The sequence below is a fragment of the Myotis daubentonii genome, chromosome 1 (genome assembly GCF_963259705.1).
Source record: "Myotis daubentonii chromosome 1, mMyoDau2.1, whole genome shotgun sequence".
NCBI lineage: Eukaryota > Metazoa > Chordata > Mammalia > Chiroptera > Vespertilionidae > Myotis > Myotis daubentonii.
The window spans coordinates 135,210,157-135,235,166 of NC_081840.1; the positions used below are offsets into that span (position 1 = coordinate 135,210,157).

A 25,010-nucleotide genomic window follows, 5' to 3' on the forward strand; every position below is an offset into this window, starting at 1 on the left:
CTGTGTCTATGAGTTTTTATTTGCTAGTCTTGTTTCATTTGTAGCTTTCAGTCTTATATCCCACATATGAGTGTATCATACGGTTCTTGACTTTTCCATCTGACATTTCATTTAGCATAATTTCTCGAGATTCATCCATGTTGTCACAAATGGCATTATTTCATCTTTTCTTATGGCTGAGTAGTATTCCATTATCTATACTAATAAAAGGGTAATATGCTAATTAGACCAGGAGACCTTCCAGATGTCCTTCTGTACAATAAAGGCATGGTGGTGGGGCCAAGGCAGAGGTGGTTAGGGGCGATCAGGCTGGCAGGGGAGGGAAGGTGGGAGTGATCAGGCCAGCAGGAGAGGGCAGTTGGGGGAGAGCAGGCCAGCAGAGAGGGGCAGTTGGGGATGAGCAGGCCAGCATGGGGGACAGATGGGGGCGAGCAGGCTGGCAGGGGGGACAGCAGGCTGGCAGGGGGGGCAGCTGGAGGCAAGCAGGCTGGCAAGACAGGGCAGTTGGGGGCAAGCAGGCCGGCAGGGGGGGCAGTTGGGGGTAATCAGGCTAGCAGGCAGAGTGGTTAGGGGTGATCAGGCAGGCAGGCAGATGAGCGGTTAGGAGCCAGTGGTCCCAGATTGCAAGAGGGATATCAGATTGGAGAGGGTGCAGGCCAGGCTGAGGGACACTCCCACCCTCATGCATGAATTTTATGCACCAGGCTACTAGTTTATTCATAAAGGTATATATACCCTTATGTTCATTGCAGCATTATTCACGGTGGCCAAATCATGAAAACAATCAAATTGTGTTTTTGTTTTAAGTGAGTCTGAATATACTTGCTAGTATTTCCCTAATGCTCACCATAGATTGACAATCTCCTCTCAGCTTGTTTGAAATGTAAATTTGGGGGTAGCCTTTTCAAATTAACATTATAGGCATATGCTATGTGAATAAGATCTCAAAGGGGGCATAGAAAACTTTTTTAATTTTCCCCTTCAATAGTAGGATTTAATAAGACAGCATCTGTCACAACCATCTCATTCAAATAATCCATTCTTGGAATGAATAACATTTGTAGTAGCTCCTTCAAAAATCAAGCCTGCATCATACCACAACAGTTAACTTCAGAGAAGTGATGTAAATGGCAGCCTGAGTAACTGCTGTAACTTACACTTGGCTTATCCTATCTAATAAAAGAGAAAAATGGTAATTGGCGTACGACGATACCCTTTTCATTGGCTAATCAGGGCTATATGCAAATTAACTGCCAACTAAGATTGGCAGTTAACTGCCAACAAGATGGCGGTTAATTTGCATATGTAGGCACAATGCAGGGAGGCGAAAGGGAAAGCAGGAAGAAGCCCCCTGCCACTGACAGTGATCAGAAACCCAGGGGGGAGCTAAGAGCTGGGGGGCAGGGCAAAGGCAGCCCTGGGGCCGCCTTTGCCCTGCCCCCCAGCCATGATCGGAGAATCAGGTGCCTTTTCCGCCCTGGCCAGTGATAGCAGGAAGTAGGGGTGGAGCCAGCAATGGGAGCTGGGCACGGTTGAAGCTGGCAGTCCCAGGAGCTAGGGGTCCCTTGCCTGGGCCTAAAGCGAAGCCCACGATCGTGGGGCCGCTGCAGCTGCGGGTCCCCGCTGCCCGGGCCAGACGCCTAGGCTAGAGGCCTTAGGCCTGGGCAGGGGCGGAGCCTGCAACCGTGGGGAGCTGGGGGTCCCCTGCCCAGGCCTGACACCTCTGCCGGAGGCCTCAGGCCTGGTCAAGGGGCCGATCCGGTGATTGGTGATCGGAGGGTGATGAGGGTCAACTCCTCTGGCCAAGGCATCAGGCCTGGGTGGGGGGCGGAGCCGGGGATTGGGGGGATATGATGGTCCCCTTGAACAGGCCTGAAGCCTGGGTCAGAGGCGTCAGGCTTGGGCGGGGGGTGGAGCAAGCGATCAGAGGGAGATGGGGCGATTGGAGGGTGATGGGGGTCAACGCCTGAGGGCTCCCAGTATGTGAGAGGGGGCAGGCTGGGCTGAGGGACACTCCCCGCCACACACACACACACACACACACACACACACACACACCCAGTGCACGAATTTCGTGCACCGGGCCCCTAGTATTAAAATAAATGTCTTTTCTAAAATTAAAGTCTTCTGTGTGAGAGGCTTTTGTGTCTTAAAATATAAGACAAAGGATGTATAAAAATTATTTTTTTTTTCAAATTTTAAAGGTTAAAGAATAAATTCATAAATAAGAAGGAGCTTTCATAAGTCCCCAGTCTTGGAAAGGCAGAATTAAAAATAAAAATGTCAAAAATACCATTATGGAGGCCTTGATTTTGTGATATCAATCTAGTTTAGGTTGTTAAAGTGCACGTGGCCCGCTATTTCCTATAGGAGTAAAGTTTGCTTCCTCTAAGCCTACAAGGGCCTGCACAGACCCAGAATTTTAAATGGGAACCCCATTTAGGTTTGTAGACTCCACCCAAACGCCCATGTTTTGGCTTGAAGAAGAGGTCTTCGTTTGTGCTGTCCAGCTTGAAGATGATTGAGTATCTATCTGCAACTCAGAGAATATTGAAGATAATTCATTAACACTGAACACTTTGGATGAAAATGCGTAGCTTACTGAACAGCTTAAAAATTTTTCAAGTTGTGTTGGTCATTTTCATATAGTAAAGTACAATTCATTATGCTCATTCCATTTGCCTTGCACTGAGAGTATCTTCAAGCCAAAAAATACCAATGATGCTCAGTGAGACATTTGTTTGTTGAGCTACATACGCAAAACACTGAGTGATCTTACAGACCCTGGGACCTGCTAACCTTAAGTGATTTTTCTTCCTCCAGTAGATGAAGTTTAAGCATTTAGACCTTGACATTTGGCAGTTGGGCACATTATTCCTGATGAAGAGACACTTGGTAGTAATGAAAAAATAATTTCTTAATTTAATGAAGTAGATAATTTAAAACCAGGGGCAATATATTTACAGTTTGTTTAAAAAGAAAAAAAATAGGCTGCATTTAGGAGTCATGTTTCTGTTAGTGGACTATGGCCTCCATAGCCTGCATTTATTTCATTAGAATCTTTTTATTACTGATTTCCCTGCTACTTCTGACATTCTAGAAGTGTCCCAGTGTTTTAATCAAGCACATGCTGGTTATGGTATTTGGTCACACCACCTGCCTGTGCCTTAACTTGAATGCTAATGAAATACATTTTAGCCTGTATAGAATGAAATAAATACATATATAAATTCTCATAATATAGGCTTTAAAAATAACTATACCTTTTTTCCATAAAATCAAAATTACCTAAATAGAAATGGGTCAAAATTGAAAATTTAAATACTTTATGGTACTAGGGACTGAGGTGGCCTGGAGGTATTTCAAATATACTTTAACTCTGTTTCTCACAAATGGTTCTAAGTGAATGAGATATTTTTCTGGGTTGAAGAGAAGTATTGAAGTTCAACATTGTAGTGAACATATTGTTAGTACTAGAGTACATTATCCATGAGGAACAATGCTGGGCACTATTGATGAGACATATCAAAAGGCATGGTCTCTGTTTCCAAGAGAGGTAGAGATATATAATATACCTGTACAGGTGTACTGTGGTACATCTACAGTAGTCCATTCATATCTGCCAGCAGATAGACAGCAGAGTGTATTGGTTAAAGGTGCAAACTGTAGAGTAATATGGCCTTGGTTCAAATCCTGTCTCTGCAATTAGTAGTTTTGTGCTTCTTTTCCATATTTTTCTTATATATAAATTGAGTATTTCAGTAGCAGCTAACATACAAATTGTTGTGAGAATTAAATGCTACAATACATATAATGTGCATAGAAGAGTCCTCAGCAAATGCTAAGCTCTCAATAAAGGTTAAATAACTTTTATATTTGCTAAGGAATATATCTTTTTCACAATTTAAGGATATTACTACAGCATATAATTTCCCCCCAAAATTATATTTGATCTTGTTTAAAGAACATAGCTGCTGGATTTTGGGACACAAATGAAGTCATAACTAGTCCAGCATGTCCTCCCACAGTGGGCAATTCAGTACTTAGGCAAAACCATAAATAATACATGTCATGGACCTTCAGAATTACTCACAAATAGGCAAAAGAGGAAATGTTACAATAGTTAGGTTCAAAGGTTTGCTGCTAAATTCACACACACACACACACACACACACACACACACGCCACACATTGTAAAGACATTACCAAAAGCTTTGGGAGCCCAGATTTAAAGAAACAAAAACAACAATTAATTTCTACTACATGCATTGTGAATGGGTTTATGGAATAGCAGCATTTGATGTGAAGCCAGAATAGGGTTTGGGTAGGCTGAGAATCTGGGGAAAGGCATTTCCGGCAGAGGAAGTAGAAGTGCAGGTAAACTGTTTACAGCCATGTGGAGAGTGGCGAGTGGTCCAGTGACTTGTGCATGAGGCAAATGGAGATATTTCCTAAATGATTAGGTCAAGTAGATAGCTTAGAGGCATTGTAAGTAAGTCCTTGAAGGAGAAGGTTGAACTTTAGTAACCAGTAAGGTGGAGTCATTGAAGGTTGTATGGATAGAAAGGAGGGTCCAGGCTGAAAAGCTGAGCTGCTGGAAAACAACACTATTGTCTGTTTCCAAAATAATGGGACCAAAATTGGGCCAAGACAGAAGACTAGAAAGGAGGGGATTGAGAGGGGTGATAGTTAATTGACACATCCTTACACAAGGTAGTTCATTAAGAGTGGAAGAGAGCCCACCGAGAGTAATCATTAATTGATATAAGAACCACAGGATAAACAACACTCATGCATTTGGTTAGAGCAGTGGTCGTCAAACTCATTAGTCAACAGAGCCAAATATCAACAGTATAACAATTGAAATGTCCTTTGAGAGCCAAATTTTTTAAACTTAAACTATATAGGTAGCTACATTGTTATTAACTTAATTAGGGTACTCCTAAATTGGCTTTTGCTAAAAACGTCCTCAATCTGATTGAGGTACATTCGCTGAGGTCGACCCCTTCCAACTCTCCCATCCACACTCGTCTTGTATACTTGTTTCGTCTATCTTTTGTCACCCGCATGCGATTTGCGGATGCGACTAGCACTAACCACTGCACAATGAGACTGCTGACTGACTGGCTCACTCAACTCGTGCATGAATCACGTGCGCCTCCCCTACCCTGTGTATCCCGCGGGTCCGCCTGCACCATGTCTCCCGTCGCCCGACCGACCGACCGACACCCCCCACTTCTTCTAATGCCACTTCTTCAAAATAGACTCGCCCAGGCTGAAAACCAACTACTGCACATGGGCCACGAAGTTTCAATTGCACTGTACGTGCGCGCCCGCATATGGTATTTTGTGGAAGAGCCACACTCAAGGGGCCAAAGAGCCACATGTGGCTCGCGAGCCACAGTTTGCTGACCACTGGGTGAGAGCCTCACCTTTATTTTCACATGGGCTCCATCTTGCCTTGGTAAAGATAAAAATCAGCAATGACTCCTCATTCCATTGTGTGTGTTTTTTCAAGACCTTTTTGCAGTTGGGTAAAGAAGAGAGAAAAGCCCAAGTTCCCTTGACTGACACCCCCTGGTAAACCATGGGGCTTGGGCAGTAGCATTGCCTTTGGCACAGCTGAGTGTCAGGGAGGTTGGCTCACCACAAAGGAAGCTGAGCCTTCACCACTGGGTAAGCCAGACGACCGAAGTGCTGGGTGCCTGGTGCCCACAGATGGAAATGGTATACCAGTCCTATACCACTTTTTTGGAAGAGAGTAGTAGAATCAAAGAGTCAGAAGAGAAAGACAAAAAGTCCAAGTGTTTTCTGGGGAAGTACCAGGTTATTTTTTTAAAGATCAAGCATGATTGCCACCAAAATCAAGTAACAGAAACTAAATTCCTTAGAAATAAAGGAAAAGGTAAATTTGACATCATTCTTAGATTTACTAACAAGATCTGAAATGACAACAGAGGCTTAGGAGGCCATAAAATCTAAGCAAGAAGCAGCCTGGTCATGAGCAGAATTAATGAGTCAAAGGAAGGAAAACTACGGCGGGAGATGGGTTGTGTAGTTCTACTTCCATGCCCTGCAGACATGCAGTTTATATATTTAACCTTGCTTTGCCACCTATATATGTTCTTGCTGGTTCGCCCTCCCTTATTTTGTGTTATGTGAATCTAATGTCTAAGCTACAATTAATGCTTTAAACTGAGTCATTTATTGGGAAGTAAAATCAAAGTTAGAGAAAATTCTAAAATTTTGAAATAGTAGAGTTTTCGTCTATGTAATATATGAGAATATTCCATAAACATTGCATATATGCTGCATATTAAAGACAAAATGGCTTTGATATAAACTATCTTTACTTAGCTATTTTATTGAAATTCCCAGAAAATAATTACCCACAACACATATCCTAAAAGGTAATGCTTTGCCACATGTTAATGTTAGTTAAAAAATAACAACATTATTTTAAAGCATTTTAAGAGTAGCATGAGTATGTTGTCCCATTTGTAAAATTTCTAATATTAAGGATTTTTTTTTTAGAATATCCAATCAAATGTTGAATGAGTAAAAGTTCAGACATGGTATCCTGAAATAATAGATAATAAATCATTGCACTACCTGGGTTGCACACAGGATGAATATAACTTTGAGAACTTGGCCGTTGCCAGATGCCCCATGATTTAAGAAATCAATATGCAGATATATTCAGTCTAGAACTCTGGGGATCCCGATGTGAACCTCAATGGCAATGCTGACTCCAACACCCCATTCCTCCTCATCATGGTGTACTCCTCCCACTGTGTTCCCAGCTCCATGAACTAAACCCCACCCACTACTTTATTCAGACCTGAAATCTTGCTGTCATTCTTGATTTCTCTCTTCTTACCAAATTCTTGTCACTTCTAATAATTACCAAGTCTTGAAAAATTGCACTTTTGACTCTTTTCCACATACTGTCTTCATGTCTTCACCTTTACCCTCCCTCCTAGATAACTCTTATAGTCTCCTAAGTTATTGTGATTCTTCTAATCGTGGCCCTCCAAACTTTTCTCCATATGACAAAATAATTTTTTAAAGTGAGGTTTGTTTTTCTCCTTCAGCATTCATTCCATGAAATAACAGCTATTCATTTCTCCAACTTTATCTCTTACTAGTGGCCTGGTGCACGGATTCGTGCACATTGAAAGGAAATTAATTAGAAGAAAGATTTGTGTGGTAATTATGTTACTGCAAAAAATTGCATGTCAAAATAGTATATATAATATAGCATTATAAAATTAAAACACGTGTGTGATTGGCACCAGTGAGAGCTTTATATGTATTGTGCCTGCGTGAGTCAATGTTTATTTTTAAATTGCCAGTGCACGTCATATGTACTGGCTGGTCAGACAGATGGACAGTTGGTCATTTAGCCATATATATATATATATATATATATATATATATATATATATATATAGAGAGAGAGAGAGAGAGAGAGAGAGAGAGAGAGAGATTGAATATCCCTCCTGTACCAAGTTTAAGCAATTTAAAAACCTCTGGGTTCCAATAACCCAAACCCAGGCCTTTCTAACTGCTCCTCCTCAGATTCCGTACCTTCAGTATCCCTGCAGACCCTTCAGATCTTAGCTTGATGCATTTCTTCATAAAAAAAAGATCCATAAGCCCAAGACTCTGTCAGGTGTTGCTCCAATGTAATATCTAGGACCTGTCCTTGCTTCCTGCTGTGGAGTATCTATTCCTCTGTGCTGCAGCCCCTGCCTTCTGTGTCCTCCACTTCCCTCTAAGCTTCTGAGGGTATGGGTGTCAGCCCAGCACCTGGGCCAGTACCTGTCATAGTAAAGGCAGTTAATAAATATTTGTTGGCTAAATACATAGATGAATTTCATAGCTTCAACCACAGCCTTAGACAAATATTTGACTAATACTATGTCCATGTCATAATTTCTTCTATTCTCATAATGTATAAACCTGAAATTATAACTGCATTACTGAAACAAATAAATCTAGGGATAGCATGGTTGCTTATTGCATTCAGCTGCCCTTGATAGAACAACTTCATGAATAAAAGGAAATTGCCATCATATTTATTTTGATTGTCTTCTTCCTTCCTATTTTTATATTACACTATAATTTAGGGGCATGTATGAAAATATCAATAAATTATAGGATGTGAGTCTATACTGATTGTTTGAGTATATGTCTCTTTTCTAACAATTTGTGTAGGCAAATTTGATTTTCATTGAGGATTCATCACCCTCGCTAAGCTGCTTATGAGCTTTAGTCCCCTCACCACTGGTGCTCCCAGTCATGAAGGTGTCAGTCTGTGGCTGCCCACATGTGAACTCCCAAGTGCAGGAGTGTTTATTGCTCAGTTAGGGAAATAAACCAGTATTAATTTTAAAAAAATACATTTATCTCATAAATGGGTTATTGCAAAACAAAATCTTTAAGACATATATGGGGAAACAAACAAAAAACTTTGCTTTTAAATTCAGGTGAGCCCAGCTAGTGTGGCTTCCATGGTTGAGTTTCAACCTAGGAACCGTAGGTCACCAGTTTGATTCCTGTCAGGGCACATGCCTGGGTTGGGGACTCAGTCCCCAGTAGGGGCCATGCAGGAGGCAGCTGATGGATGATGTTTCTTTCTCATCAATATTTCTCTATATATAAACTTCTCCCATCCTTTCTCTCTAAAAATCAATAGATACATTTTAAATTCAGGTGAAACCATTTTGTAAGTAGTAGCTCATTCTGCTTGTTTTTCACATTATTTGGAAACAGTATAAGTGGCTAAAACAGGAATTTACATTCTGTTCTATATGGAGAAAATGTGGCTATACATAGAGAATACATAGAGAAAACCCAGGAACAGAGCAAGTAATTACAGAATATTTTTCCAGCTATTAAATCTGTAAATGGCATCTACATCTGTTAATGAAATAACTATTGGATTTTTAGCTGAAGAAAAGGAATATAATATGTGCCTTGATGAAAACAATTTTGATATAGATTAAAATTTTGGAGATAATCACCCTTAGCATTAGGTTGTTCCAATTACAATACACAGAAATTTTCAGAATTATTTCTTTAATTCTGCCATACCCTAAGACACAGACAGTAAGCAGTTCTCTCAAGGTTACACAGAGAGGTTCAGCTAAGATAAAAAATCGTGTGGGTTTGATTTTCTATCCAGTCTTAGACCAGAGTCTTTACTTCATTTCTGTCAAGGATTGTGTCCTCAAAATGATTCCTGGAAGAAATTATCTGACTGAAAGTGACAGAGGGCTTGAGCAGCCTTACAACTGAGATTTCTTATCTGCCCCCATCAAAGTACAGTAGCATGGATTCCATAGGACGTTGTGGAGGCTGTGATGTTATTTATAGGGATCATTATCATCTCTAGCTTTTCACTCCTTTCCTCTCCCTTCTCTTTTCTTTCCATCTGAGAAAGGAATATTTTTGTTACTATGATGCCAGGGTAACAATAGGATGTCTGAAGTTTTATTCCAGACATTTGGATTTTCTAGGGGGGAAATACCTTAATATTAGAAATCTGTAAAAATGTGATATCATAATACTCACGATGGTGTGTTTTTTAGGTATGCTTTTTCAACTAATATTAACATGTGGTGAACCTTTAAGTTATATTGTGTGGTGAAATTATTTTCTGGGGTCTTCAATGAAATAGCAAAATAATGATACTTTAATATCAACGTGCAACATGTATACACTATTATGGAATAGTCACATATACTATGCACATAAAATCTACAACTTTAGAATTTTGGGAACTTTCTCTAACTTTGTTTTTACTGTGCTAATAAATGACATTTATTCAAGAAGCATATGCTGAGTATCAACTACAAGTAACTGCTAGGTACTGTGATGATAAGAGAGGTCGCCATCCCTCTAGAACAATGCTGTGCAATATACAGCAATGTAGTCCATGAATGCAAGCATGTCTGTGATTTCAATTTTTCTAGTAATACCCCAAATGAAAAAACAAGCAAAATTAATTTAATAACATATTTATTTAATCAAATATATCCAGTATACTAGCATTTCAACATATAATTAAAGTTTAATTACATAAATATATTTACTTCAGTCTTCAATATTCCATGTGTATTTTATGTATAAAGTGTATCTCAGTTCAGACTATCCACATTTCATGTGCTCAAACGTCACTTTGTGGCCCATCCTACCACATTATACAGTGCAGTTATACAGGCTTAAAATTTTCCAGATGCAGTAAGTTCAGTGGGATTAATATGTTCCTAGAGGTATTTACAGAGTGTATGAAAATACAAAGGAACAATTAACTTAATTGAATAAAGGGTAAAATGATCAATAAAACCTGTTCTAATGGAGCAGATCTGTAAACTATCCAGAAATATGAGAAAGCATACCAGGAATAGGGAGTGGAACAAACAGGACTAAGTAGCTATCTCCCAGATTTCAAGCAATTTGGTGATTATTAGAGTGTTAAATGAAGAGGAGATAGTGTCAAAAGATGTGAGCAGAAAGTAGATTGAATATAGAATTACTAAAAATCCTTCTGTGTTCTACTCAGACTGTGGATATTATCTGGCACACAATCTAATGTCACTGGATTGTTTTACGCAGAGGAATTTTGAGATGTGCTTTAAGTTTTGAATGGAAAATCCTGGCGGAAGTGTAGAGTGGATTGAAGCTGGGTGTTGCTTAAAGGAGAGGATAGTTAAGAGGCCCTGCTTTGGCCAAAGGGATGTTCATGAACATTAGTTTACTTATAAAAAAAGGTTGTATGGTCAAATAAGTTTGTATAATACTGGGTTAAATACAGATACATTTATCTCCTCTAATATTTTTCAATATCTATGATGTTAATGTTTATTGAAATTCATTAGGCGTATATGGTATATAGCTTTTTTCAATTAACTTGTCAATTGGACTCTTGTCCAGGACTACCTTGCAGAACAAGTATTTTTTGGAGTACTTGGCAAATGCTGATTTAGGAAAAATCTTAGCTGGAATAAAAGGAGGACACTGTGTGAAAATTCAAAGAACTTTCCACTCTGTTTCTTGTCCTAATTAAGATCTTAATTGTAGGCCAAAAAAAAAAAAAAATCCTTTCATGTACATTTCAATTTGAATAAATGACTTTTGTATATGTCTCTTCCTCTTTTTCTTTCTTTCTTTTTTGACCAGGACTAGAGAAATAAATTTGGAGACTTGTAGATAACAATCTCTCCATGGAAGGAAATAAAAGTATAGGGAAATATTGGGGTAAAAAGGAAGTCAAAAAAGAAAAGAAATGAGAAAAAAGGAGAGGGGAGGGGAAGGGATTCAAAAGACAAAAGAGGAAAGAGAAAGGAGAGGAAGATATATATATATATATATATATATATATATATATATATATATATATATATATATATGGAAAAGGGAGCCACTTCTATTTAAATGACTGGCAGAAATAAAGAGCAAATGGAGTGAATGGACAGGGAAGGAGAAGAGGGACGTCAGTGCCCAATCTTAAGGGAGCTGGCTAGTTTCATGACAAAGGGAGTGGCCAACAGAGCCAGATGCAAAAGGGAATCAAGGAGGAGAAATCTTCATGCCTTGAGGGCTCCAGCTTACATCCTATAAAAATTATTTAAGTAAAAGCTAATACTTATTTTATATGTTTGATAGTTGGGACTTATGTCTAACCGTGAAACTTAAAAGTTCATGAGTATTTATAAATATACTAGAGGCCCAGTGCATGAAATTTGTGCACTCGGTGGGGGTCCCTCAGCCCGGCCTGCACCATCTTGCAGTCTGGGAGCCCTCAGGGGATGTCCAACTGCCATGGAGGTGGGAGAGTCTCCCACCACTACCGCTGCGCTCACCAGTTGTGAGCCCAGCTTCTGGCTGAGCTGCCCTCCTCCTGTGGAAGTGCACTGACCACCAGGGGGCAGCTCCTGCATTGAGGGTCTGCCCCCTGGTGGTCAGTGTGCATCATAGCAATCGATTGTTCCATCCTTTGGTTGATTTGCATTTTAGCCTTTTATCCCTGAGGGATCAGGCCGAAACTGGTTGGTTCTCTGACATCCCCCTAGGGGCCCTGGATTGCAAGAGGGCACAGACCAAGCCAAGGGACCCCATTGGTGCACTATTGGGGCCAGGGCGGGACACAGGAGGTTGGCCAGCTGGGGAGGAACTGTGGGAGGGCTCCAGGGCATGTCTGGCCCATCTCTCTCTCAGTCCTGATTGGCTGGACCCCAGCATCAAGCTAACCTACTTGTTGAAGCATCTGCCCCCTCATGGTAAATATATGTATTGGGGAAGGGAATCAAGAAAAAGTGTTAATTGATGAATATAAAGTCATTACAGGTATTTGACAAACAATGTGCTCACCTAATGGTAGAATCTGAATATTTGTTTTATACCTAAAAAAAAGCAAAATGAATTCACTTTTTAGGTTTATCTGAATGAGATTTTTAGAACTCTTCTTCAGGTTTTCCATTTGTCTGGTTTTCGGACCTACATAGTCATTTCATTTCTATCTGTTAATCTGCAGATTGCTCTCTTGTTGAGCCTTAGGGATAGAATTCTGATGGGCCCATTGAGAGAGATCAGAGCTTCAGATTGATCCAGGAGCATTTGTCTCCTGTGAATCAGTAATTTAGAGTTGAGAGCATATTTCACAGCCAAAGTTAAGTGACATCTTATTTCACCAAGAAATAGGTCATTTGAATCAGGAGACACTGAGAGTGTGCTTAAGGTAATTGCATGGAGCAGGTGGTCTGCACCACTAGTGCTAACTTGGATGAAAGAGAGATAATAGTCTGAAAACAACCCATCATGTTGAGTTCTGGAGGGAAAAAGGAAAAAAATTGAATAATTGGTTTTGAAGTGAATACCAATATTGTCATCCCTCAGTTATTTTCCATGGTAGATTAAAGATACAATTACTGCTTTAACCTCATTTCTGTAGAAAAATTGAGAGCAGTGCCCTTTTCTCATTTATTTAATTTACTAGAGGCCCTGTGCATGGATTCGTACACCAGTCCCTCAGCCTGGCCTATGCCATCTTGTGGCTGATCCTGTGCACCAGGCTTCTAGTATGCATATAAGATCTTTGGTTAATCTTTTCCCACCCTCCCCCCTCCACCCTTGCCTCTGAGATTCATCAGTCTGTTCCATGTTTCCATGCCTGTGGTTTCCGCTCCTGCATTGAGCGTCTGCCCCCTGGTGGTCAGTGCATGTCATAGCCACCAGCTGGTTGGCTGGTTGGCCGGCCGCTTAGGCTTATATATATAAACTAGAGGCCCGGTGCACAAAAATTTGTGCACTCGGGGGGGAGGGGGAGACCCCTCAGCCTGGCCTGTGCCCTCTCGCAGTCTGGGACACCTCAGGAGATAACGACCTGCTGGCTTAGGCCTGCTCCCAGGTGGCAGAGGGCAGGCCCAATCCCTAGGTGCAGCCCCTGGTCAGGCTCAGAGCAGGGCTGATTGGGGAGTTGGGCCGCCGCCCCGTCATGCACAGAGCAGGGCAGATTGGGAGGTTGTGATGCCACCCTCAGTCACGCTCAGGGTAGGGCCGATTGGGGGGCTGGGGTACCGTCCCCTGTCACACTCAAGGCAGGGTCGATGGGGAGGTTGCGGCGCCACTCCCTGTCATGCACAGAGCAGGGCCAATCAGGGGGTTGGGGCGCTGCCCCTGTCACACACAGAGCAGGGCCCATCAGGGGGTTGGGGCACCGCCCACTATCACCCACAGAGCAGGGCCGATCAGGGGGTTGGGGCGCCCCCACTCTCACACTCAGGGCAGGGCCGATGGGGAGGTTATGGCTCTACCCCATCGCACACAGAGCAGGGTCCGTGGGTGGGGGGGTTGGGGAGCTCCCCCCTATCAGGCACAGGGCAGGGCTGCTCAGGGGGTTGGGGCCCCACCCCCTGTCACACACAGAGCTGCAGGGCGGTCAGGGGGTTTGGGCACTGCCCCCTGTCACGCTGATCCCAGTGCTGGGAGGCATATTACCCTTTTACTATATAGGGTAGAGGCGTGATGCATGGGTGGGGCCGGCTGGTTTTCCCTGAAGGGTGTCCTGGATCATGGTGGGGGTCCCCACTGGGGTGCCTGGCCAGTCTGGGTCAGGGGCTGAGGGCAGTTTTCAGGTTGGGAGTGACTGAAGTTCCCAACCACTCCTTTTTTTCTTTTTTTTTTTTTTTTATTCTGGGCCAGCTTTACCTTGAGGCTTTGCTCCAGCTCTTAGGCCTCCGCGGCTGAAAGTAGGTTTCTGGCCTTTGATTACAATGTTGCGATTCTGCTGGCTGAAGTCCTGTGGTATTTGTTACAATGTTTCTTAAAAAGCCCGCTCAGAGGCCTGCTGCCGCAGGCAGGGAACGTTGGTTTCCTCCAACGATCCTCCGTCACTGAGGCAAGCAAGCCTTATGTTAGTTTCAAGCTGCCTGGCTGCCGGCTGTCATCTTGGCTGACAGTTAATTTGCATATCTCACTGATTAGCCAATGAAAAGGGTAGCGGTCGTACGCCATTTACCATGTTTCTCTTTTATTAGTGTAGATAGATTCTTTAAAAAATCTTGTCCCAATTATATCTTTTGGCTTTAGCATGATTCTATCTGTTTTTACTTATGAAATTATTTTTTTGAACTTAAGTTCATGACTGAATAGAAAAATGCCGACTTTAAAGCCAGCACCCAGAAATTATCATTGTTAAGATTTTGTAGGATATTCTTCCAGCCACAGGAAAGGGATCTTGAAATACATTCTGTTTTAGAAATTGCTGTTTTTGATCTAATTATGTTATGACCATTTTCTTGTGTCATTAATATTAATTTTTAAAACTAATACCAGCATGGTAGTCCATCATTTTGATGAACCATAATTAAATATTCTTTACTGAAATTTTATTTAAAATTAAGAATTAGAAATTTAAGTACTTTTCTTTCCAATCTATTTCCTACAGACCATCAAAAGAATGTTTCAAGGTTTGTTTTTCTTTATTGTTTTCATTTGGTGTTTCTTTGTTTAGCAATAAGATGTAAAATGATAGTCTATGAATAGCAAAACAAGGGGGAAAAGTGGTGAATTGTTTCAGAGAGGGCCTCAGAACCATCAAAATAAAAAAAAAAACACATTTTTTTTTCACAAACTTGCCTCTCACTTACAGAGATCTGATGGGAACGTTCTGGAAGAATAAATTCTAGTTACGGTTGATTGAGGGAGTGATTATGTTGCTACGATGATTCTTTTAATTATGTATGATAGGAATTATATAATTTGTCTCACTATTTTGTTTTACCTAACCTTTTCAATTATAATATTTTTAAATTAAAATAGTTTCTATATAATAGGTAACACAGCATAACTGTGACAATAAGCCTTAAAATATAAAATCAACATGTAAATATTTCTCATATCACCTGTTCAAAAAATTACTTAATTGAAAACGTGAGTCTGACAGGTTATTCTCTCATTCCTTGTCACTGGAAATAAATATATAATATGGGCACAATGAGTCAGAGAATCTCATGCTAGCAAATGCTGACTATCCATGGAAACATTCCCAGTTGTGGAAAACCATAAGTAGCAGGGTAGGAAAGTGTTGAAGGATTTCTGGTTAAACCAGTGATTCACACAGAGAAAATCTAATACTTTTGTTTCTCACTGAGACCAAGATACTGAATGCTTAGTCTGCATGTAGGAGTTTGTAATAAAGTTTTTATAAATTGGAAAGTCCACTTGTGTTTACATTTGTAATTGCATATGCACATGGGGGCAGGTGTGTTAGTGAAAGGAATAGTAGGTTTCCATAGCAATGTTAACAAAAGATCCATAACATGGAGGTGATAGGATATGAACAATTTCTTCCTCCAAGGTAAAGGGCGGCAGTACAATAAACATTTTGTAGTTATCAGCCAAGTGCAGACATGTCGTGTAATTCAGAAAACACTTACTTAATTCAGAGTTGACTGTAGCTCATTTGCGCAGGCTGTGTTATTACTATTCTTCTTCTCCCCTCCCCCTACTGTGTAATTTAAGGTGAAATTTCCTTGGCCTGCAGAGAAATTCATAACCGCTTAGCGATACAGGTGACAGAAAAGGCTAGGCGAGTTTTTTCAGTTAAGTAACTTTGCCAATAATTTGACGCATTTTATATTTTGATTTGTGGTTTAATCTGTTGATTTCAAAAATATTCATCACCATGTAAAGTCCATCATAGGGAATACAGTCAACTATACTGTTATAACTCTTTGCAGTATTACATGGCTACTAGACTTACTGGGGGGACCACTTCATATCCTATCTAATAATAGACAAACATGGTAATTAACTGTAGCTCCGACACGCTTCCCATTGGATAATCAGGGCGATATGCAAATTAACTGCCAACCAAGATGGCGGCCGACAGCCAGGCAGCTGAAGCGAACAGGAGGCTTGCTTGCTCCAGTGATAGAGGAAGCCAAGGTTCCCCGCCTGCTGCTGCTGGCCTCTGAGCTGCACTCTAAGAAACAATGTTGCAATTATAGAAGTTAAACAAACCCCAGAAACCTGCTTTCGGCCAGCCGGGCTTCAGCCAGCAGGATCGCAACAGTGTTTCAATTATAGAACCCAAACAAACCCAGATCCCTGCTTTCAGCAGCCGAGGTCTCAGAGCTGCAGCCGGGCCTCAGAGCTAAAGCCAGCTCTCAGCTCCAGTGACAGCCATAGAAGGTAAATAAATCCCAGAATAAAAAGAAAAAAGAAAAAAAGGAGAGGTTGGGCACTTCAGTCGCCTGCCAGCCTGAAAACGGCCCTCGGCCCCTCACCCAGACTGGCCAGGCACCCCAGTGGGGACTCCCACCCTGAAGGATGTGTGACCAGCTGCAAACAGCCATCATCCCCTCATCCAGGCTGCCCAGGCACCCCAATGGGGACCCCCACCCTGAAGCAACAAGATGGCGGCTAATTTGCATACTGAAGGTGGGTGGCAGCGGGCAAGGCTGTCCTCAGTCTGGGACCCAGATCCATGACCTGGTGGGTGGGGGCAGCGCTTGAGGCTGTCCACGGGACCAAGACACGGATCTGTGACCCTGCTGGGGCCGGGGGGAGGGGGCAGTGCTTGAGGCTGTCCGCGGTCCCGGGACCCGGATCCGTGACCCTTCCTGGCAGGGCGGCAGCTCGCACAGGGGCAGATCGGCCGGGGTTGGGCAGGGCAGGACGCCTGGCTTCCACCCAGCCCCAGTCACTCTGGGCAGGTGAGCAGCGCAGAGAGCCTCTGGACAGGGGAGGCAGGCCAGCAGAGGGCGGCCTGTACTCCCCACATGGAGGTGGTGACAGCTGTGAGCCGCCAAGCGGAGCCTGCAGGCTGAGCTGAAGTAGCACCTGCAGGCCATCAGCGCCCAGGAGTGGCTGGCAAGATCTGCCTCCTGGCCCAGAAGGTGCAGGATCGCAGGGACAGCCACCATGGCGGGCCAGACTGACGTCCTCCTGGCCGCACCACGGGGGTTTGCAGATCTGCAAAGCCAGAGGCCTCCGGTGTGTACTTCACCCCCGGCATGCGAACATCCCCCAGCACACTGTCACCCTCCTGCACCTCCAACAGTTGCAAACCAAGGCTTGCACAAGTTCCTCCCACCTCTCCACCGCACTTCCATCAACCCGGCATGCCTAACACCCCCACAGGATGTGCACACATCCCCTCTGATGCGCTCACGTCCTTTGGAGAGTGTCTGGGTGTTCTGGGTGCTGAGGGTGGGCACCTGTGAGATGACAGTGAGAGGGCGGAGTGGTGATGGCCTGTTCCCACGGAGGCCAGTGCAGCTACGAGATCACCTCTGGGGGGTTAATGCAGGTGCTGAGGCGGGAGCAGATGCAGACAGACACACCTGGTGGGTGCGGGCGGCCCTCGCTGAGGTGCCTTCGGTCAGCGTTCAAGATCAAGAACCCAGAGGTGGAGAGGAATTCCGTCCTTTCAGTGAAACAGTGGGATAGTCGGGGCGACTGTAGAGGAGGAATGTGCACTTTGGGTGCCAGCACCCATGAGCGAAGGCTGCCCTGACTGAGCCTCGCTTGCTTGGGGCCTAACGCACTCTTGCCAGGCAGTGGGTGACAGGACATGCTTTTCCGAATTAATGAGAGAAAATGTTGATTCTCTTGCTGCCCACAAAGGTGGAAAGTGAAGTGGGGAGACATGTGGGGAGTGAGCAGATTCCCTGTCTGGGGCTTCCAAATCTGCTGTTGGTTCCTTTCACCGCTGACTAGAGATATACAGGGTGTCCCCCCAAAATGTATACACACTTTGAATACCTACTAATTCCAATGGTTTTAAGCATAAGAAAGAAACAACAATGGAGCTGTTGTCTGTTAAAAGTGTGGGCACAAACAGATAGTTGGACATTCCCTGAGGGGTCTCAGATTGGAGAGGGTGAAGGCCAGACTGAGGGGCCCTCCCCCCCCCTCCCCACCCCAGTGCACAAATTTCGTGCACCAGGCTACTAGTATTATATAAATGTCTAACCCCTATGCTGTACACCTGAAACTAATATAATATTGAGTGTCAACTGTAATTTAAAAAAATAAAAATTAAAAAATATATATTCATCACCAGAACACAGTTTTGCTGGGCACTTTTCTAAACTGAGATAAAAAAATTGCATGTGAAGTATCAGCAGCCCAAATTACATCCACAAGAGCTAAAAGGAAAAGTACCTAAAGCAAGTTATTTGTGTTGGCAGTTACATGATGATCACCGTTTTAACTTGTATGTTGTCCTCACTTGCGATCATAGTGATTTAGTTTGAACTTCAAGGCATTCATTTACCAGAAACTGCAAATTATATTTTTTAGAAAAATTTTCTGCAGAGTGATGAAAATAAGTCACAAGAAAAAATTGTGAGATAACATATTAATGGCCTATAGTTTAGTGACACAGGGACTTCTAAAAATGGTGTGTGGGGATAACATAACCTGTTAAAGATTTGAAAGAATGGTGTAACGTTTGTCTACTCATCCACACTCTCCCCAAGCATGTGGTGGCTCTCAGTTTAGTGAAGACAGGTCAGAAACTTAGTGTTAATTCAGAGTCAAAAAAGGGAAAATGGAATTATAAGCCTAATTAAAACAAACCCCTGTCAACCTTTGCCAGTTGTTTTATTCCTTAGATTAAACTCCAGGGGAATCAACTGCCAGGATTAATCCTTTCCTTCCCAGCCTCTTGAGTTTCCCCACTTTCTTCTCTGCAGCGTTCATGCATTTCTTATCTCTCAAGTCGTGAAAATGGTTGTTTCACTCAATTTCCTTCTTTAGTTACCATGCTATTTCTCTTTAATGTTCTCACTCTGTAGGCTTGTCATTCCTGAAACTGAACTGCGGAAGTGGTGCCCAACACCTCCACAAATCTAAGGGCCTGGCCAACCTTCATTCTCCTTGACCTTTGTATAGCATTACTCTCTGCTGATTATCTCCTCCTCAGGACACTTTTACTTCTACTGAGTTCCTTTCTAAGAGAGCCTTCTCTGTCTCATTGTAATGACTGCTCATCTGTCACGCTGTTTCGTAGCATGCCCCAAGATGTGACCCTGAGCTTCTCATCTTTCCTTTGTATAGTTCAGAGGTTTTTGGTCCCTCCATACCCAAATCCACCTTCTACATTCCAAATGGTTATTTCACCTAAATATCATCCCAGATATAGTTATTATGGAGAATTCAGTGCTTCCTGAAGTGTAGTACTTTTGGGTAATTATCATCACCTCTCTAAGAATGATTGAACTCTCTTTTCCTACTTTCCTACTTCTCTCGGTAGCACAGCCCTTATCCCAAGATATGGTCATTATTCCTACAATCCTTTAACCCATAAATCTAATCGTATTTTTTTAGGTTAAGTGGGATACACATCTATGTTATTCCATTGCCATCAAGGAATGATTTCTGGAGATATTTTGGAGATAATTTTTGCTGATGAATTAGGAAGGGGTCTGAGAAAAGCAGAAAAGTCAAGGGTGGTTTTAAGGATTTTGCTTTGTGCAACTGAGTGACTTAGGACACTGGGAAAGAACAGGAATGGGGTTAGATTCCATCTTAAGTGTGTTAAGTTTGAAATTCCTGTAAAGCAGTGGTTCTCAACCTTCTGGCCCTTTAAATACAGTTCCTCACGTTGTGACCCAACCATAAAATTATTTTCGTTGCTACTTCATAACTGTACTGTTGCTACTGTTATGAATCGTAATGTAAATATCTGATATGCAGGATGGTCTTAGGCGACCCCTGTGAAAGGGTCATTCAACCGCCAAAGGGGTCGCGACCCACAGGTTGAGAACCGCTGCTGTAAAGCATTCAAATGGAGATGCTAAATAAGCATTTAAGATTTTTGAGTTCAGAGTTCAGAGAAGTGGGTGTTGAAGATAAAAACTTAAGAGTGATTCATCTTTAAAGGCACAGGACAGGTTGAGAGAGCCTAGGAACTGAGTGTAGGTAGCCAGAAAAGTGGGCTTAGCCAGGGGTGGGCAAACTTTTTGACTCGAGGGCCACAATGGGTTCTTAAACTGGACCGGAGGGCCGGAACAAAAGCATGGATGGAGTGTTTGTGTGAACTAATATAAATTCAAAGTAAACATCATTACATAAAAGGGTACGGTCTTTTTTTTTTTTTTTTTTTAGTTTTATTCATTTCAAACGGGCCGGATCTGGCCCACGGGCCTTAGTTTGCCCATGGCTGGTTAGACTCAGCCCTGGATCATACCAATATGCAAGGCAAGATGGAAGGGGTATGCTTTGAAAGAGGCTGAGAAACAGCAATTAACAAGGTGGGAAGAAAACTGAGAGGGTATTTTCACCAAAGATATTTAAGAAGAGGATAGTCAACTATGTGGAATGCTCCCGAGGGTCTGAGTGTCAGGGCCAGCTCATCCCTTACCTACAGGTGGCCCAGTGTCTGGGACCCATGAGACCTGTAGGGCCCCACAAAATGTTTTAATTTTCACTTATTTTCAAATCTGAAGAAAAAAATAATATAAGAACAATGACTATATAATAATGAATCCAGCCTGGATTATATTTATCTTTGTAACAATGCAATCATAAATGATCATTTTAAATACTTTTTTACTAAAGAAAGGGCTGTGGGCGGTCTTAGCATAGCCCTGCTGAGCATTAGATAGGCCATGTGGGTGTCTCTGCTCATCTTGATAAGAACAGCTTTGGAGGAGACCTGGGAACAGACAGCTGATAGGTGTGGGTTCAGGAAAGAGTGGGAGAGGAAATCGAATGTGGACACCAGAGACTGACAGCATTTTAAACAAACCTTTAAATGAATTTTGTTTATGGGTGCAGGGAAATAGGATCATAGTGGGAAGAGATGTGCAGGCAAAGAAAGTTTTTGTTTTATATTATATGATCTGAAGCCAAAATAGAGAGAGAGAAAGAGAGAGAGAGAGACTGGGAAAACTAGGAACACATATGTTATAGGAGATATAATTGAAGGAGCAGAGCCCTTCAGGGTACAAGGGCGTGGGATCGTCCCTGTGGGAAGAGTTGGCCTTTGATGGGAGGCATTTCTCCCTGATGCTTCTGCCTCCACAGTGAAATAGAAGGTCAAGTCACTGGCTGAGAGTGAGGAGGTCTGAGAGCGTGTGGGAAATTTTAGGAGAGGACAAAATAAGCAGTAGTCACATCATCTAGGGAAATGTAATAAGATTAGTGAGGCAGAGAGAATGTAAGAAAATTAAAAATGTTGACAGCAGTAGTTATCTCTGGATAGTAGAATCAATTTTTTAATTTTTGTTTTCAGAGTTTTACATTAAAGTACTTTTGCTGCTTTAAAAAGCTATTAAAAATAATAGTAGGAAAAAAAAAAAACAAAAAAAACCAACAGCCTTCCTACCCCTTATTTCTTGGCTTTGTTCCTGTTTTCTTATAGGACTTTTTTCCTGGACCAACTCCAGTTCCTTGTTACAATTTTCCTAAAACTTAATCTCCAGGGTATGATGATATCTTGTCATATATAGTGTTATGTCATTTTAACTGCTTTCTGTATGAATATATTGTTTTCCTAACGAATTTACCAACTCTTTATTGCCAAAAACTAAGTTCCATGTAGGATTTATGCATCATTGTTCACAAATATCGTTGATGTCCATCTTCTTTGCTGACGCGTGGGTTTTCTCTCGCCTCTTTTACTTTGGCAGAGCCTGCTCTGTCCTTGCAGGCCATGAAATCCTCAAGCTGTTCTTAATCAGAAACTGCTTCATCCCCCTTCGTCCAAATGCATCTCAGTTTTGATGAAGCCATAAGGTCTAAGGATGAACAAGGGGGAGGTGAGATAGAACTCTGCTCTCATGTTCTCCCTCTCCTTCCTCACCTTCTTTCCCACAGTACTCCTCAATGGGTCCCAGTAACATATGGATTATAGAAAAGATATGGGGCTTAATCTTCTGTGTCAAAAATCAATTCTCAGTTCTGAACACGGTGGGTGATAAGTTGCTTGAGAGTTCAAATAAAGAACCCAGACACACCTTCAGGGGAAACCAAACGCTGGAAGAGGTTGTATAGGAAAGATGAAATTCATTAGAGAGAAAGGTCTAGTGGGAATTGATGAAAGTAAAAGCCACGTGATGTTTTTCCACCCTCCCCATGGACTCTCCCTGGAGAAGTCTGAGGGGGAAGGCTGTAAAGTAGCCTGCAACCAAGGACAAAAGGCAGAAGTGAAAGGTGGCAACAATGTGCATTGTTCCCGTTGTTCAGTAGATGCCAGGACAGCCCAGCTGAGTTATCTCCTCAACCACCTCTCCTGCGGGGACAAGGTGAATCCAGCAGAAAATGTCTGTGTGCTTACCACGGCGGGTTATATGTGGGGAGATGGGTAAGTGACAGGGGGCGTCACCCCGAGAGTGCATCACTGGGGTCTGAAGGGCAGTGTTAGAGAGCCCCAGGGAAGGGGGTGGCAGTGTCTGAAGAACCCATAAATTCACCTCACGTAGTCTGGTATCTGCCATGCCATCATGCTTGTCCAACGAGAGAGAGAGAGAGAGAGAGAGAGAGAGAGAGAGAGAGAGAGAGAAAACTAGCTAATTTTTAAAAGGCTTCACCTTTCCTCTTGTTTCCTTCTGCTGACCATAAAGGAGTCAAAGAGCCGGAAAGAAGGTGGGGTAAAAGGACAGACCAGACCACCTCTGCTCCAGGTCCTTGAGCCCCAGATCCAGTCTAGGCCCATAGAGTGGGGGTTACCTTTAAACAGGCTTTAAACCAGGAGAAGCAGACATCTTCATTTCTTAACTCTGCACTCTAATACCGAAAAAAATAATTCTACTCCTCAATACCTGAGATGAAATGGCATGTTCCTGAGATGTCATCAGGGGTGAGGGAAGAGATCCAATAGATTCTTTGAAGACTGTGGTGGGAAACAAAATAAATCTGCATCCGCTGGGGTCAGCCTGTCTATTCAGTGAGTGAAAACAACAGTGATGGCGAGAGCAACAGTAATCACAGTAACGGTGGCGATGGACACCATTCACAGGGTGCTGACTGGGCGTTCGTTATTATATCGGGGACTGCAGGTGTATTATCTCTGCTCCTGACTGCAAGCCAGCAGTATGGTTGTCCTATCTCCAATATGCACAGAAGGAAACTGAGGCTCATGGGGGTAAATAAATAGGGTCACCACAGTCAGGCAATTAGGAAAACTGGAGGAAGGGAATGCATGTTCGGAAGTCTCCTCCCTTACTTTCTGCAATCTTGCCAACCTTCTCACTGTATAAGAGCTTCCAGTTCCCAATGACTCCTGGCTCAGGTGGCGCACCAACCGCCTGGCCTTTGGGAATATGGTAATCCTTCTGTTCTCTTCGGCCTCCAGCCAGCTTTTATAGGTATAAGGTGAGACAGTAGTTGTTTCCATATTGTTGCTGCTTCATCCTGTTCCAGAAATGTTACACATGCAATAAATATTTATGTCACATAAATCAACACCCTGTTTTGGACTAGCCTGCAGACATAATAGGGTGGGGCAAGCGTAGGTTTACAGTTTTTATGGAAAATAATAATACAGGAATAAATTCTGTGTTTCACGTACTCACAACTGTAGACCTACTTTTGCTCAACCCTGTATAATGTAATTTCCATGGGGAATCTCAGGTAAACTGATTCACAAGTAGGTCTCAACACTGTCAACCTCAAATGAATATTAGGATTACCCTACACGCATGCTAGGAAGCAAGGACATATTAAAAATCAAATATTTGTTCTTCTTTAGCTTCAGAACACATTGTGAAATTTAGTTCATATTTCTCCAAGTAACAGGCAGGGAAGAGTGAGGGGAACGAGAATGGTGCGAAGTGGCAGAGAAAAGCCAGTCTGTGATAATTCATAGGTTATTAGGAACAAAGACACGACTGCCCTCTTTTTCCCCGCTTTCTCTTTATGGCATGCCTGAGGAGGTCAGGAAATAAGGGACATGAGTGTGCACAGTCACCTGTAAAGTCAAACAACCATATCTCCCCATGGCCCGTGCTTTATCTGCCCAGTTGGCCTGCTGTCACGTGGCTGGGCCAGCACTAGTCCTGGTGCAGAATCTTCTGAGGAAGAGCACCGTGCCCTGTGAGAACCTGGCACTCAGGGGCATCCCCGACCTGCTCCTTAGTGATATGACCTGGGGCATCATATACCGGATCGCCACAAACTGACTTGCTCATTTAAAAATTAAGCTATTAAATTACACAATCTGTAAAATTAACCCTGGGAATCATGATTATTTAAAATGTAGTGTTGGTCTTGAGTCGTTTAAAATATTCCTCAATTCCACAAACATTTATTGATTGCTTATTTTATAGCAGACATTCTCCTCGGCAGCAGGGGCACCGAATGATTAAAGCATAATCCCAGCCTTTAAGGAGTCAGGAAGTCCATGTTCAGAAACTGAGTGAATCGCTTCCATGGTAGCAGGAACTTCCTCCAATTTTATCTTTTGACAATTCATCTGTCAGTTGAAGACTCCAATTACATACAAGCGTGACCTCTGGCCACGGAAGATAGAAGGTCTCTAAGTGGACAGG

The 25,010-nt window shown here is 42.6% G+C and overlaps 1 protein-coding gene across 2 annotated transcripts in view; it reads left to right on the top strand.

The window, feature by feature from the left end:
• Positions 1-25,010, top strand: part of PLXDC2 (plexin domain containing 2) — a 425,945-nt gene that overhangs the window by 252,977 nt on the left and 147,958 nt on the right. The window lies entirely within an intron of this gene.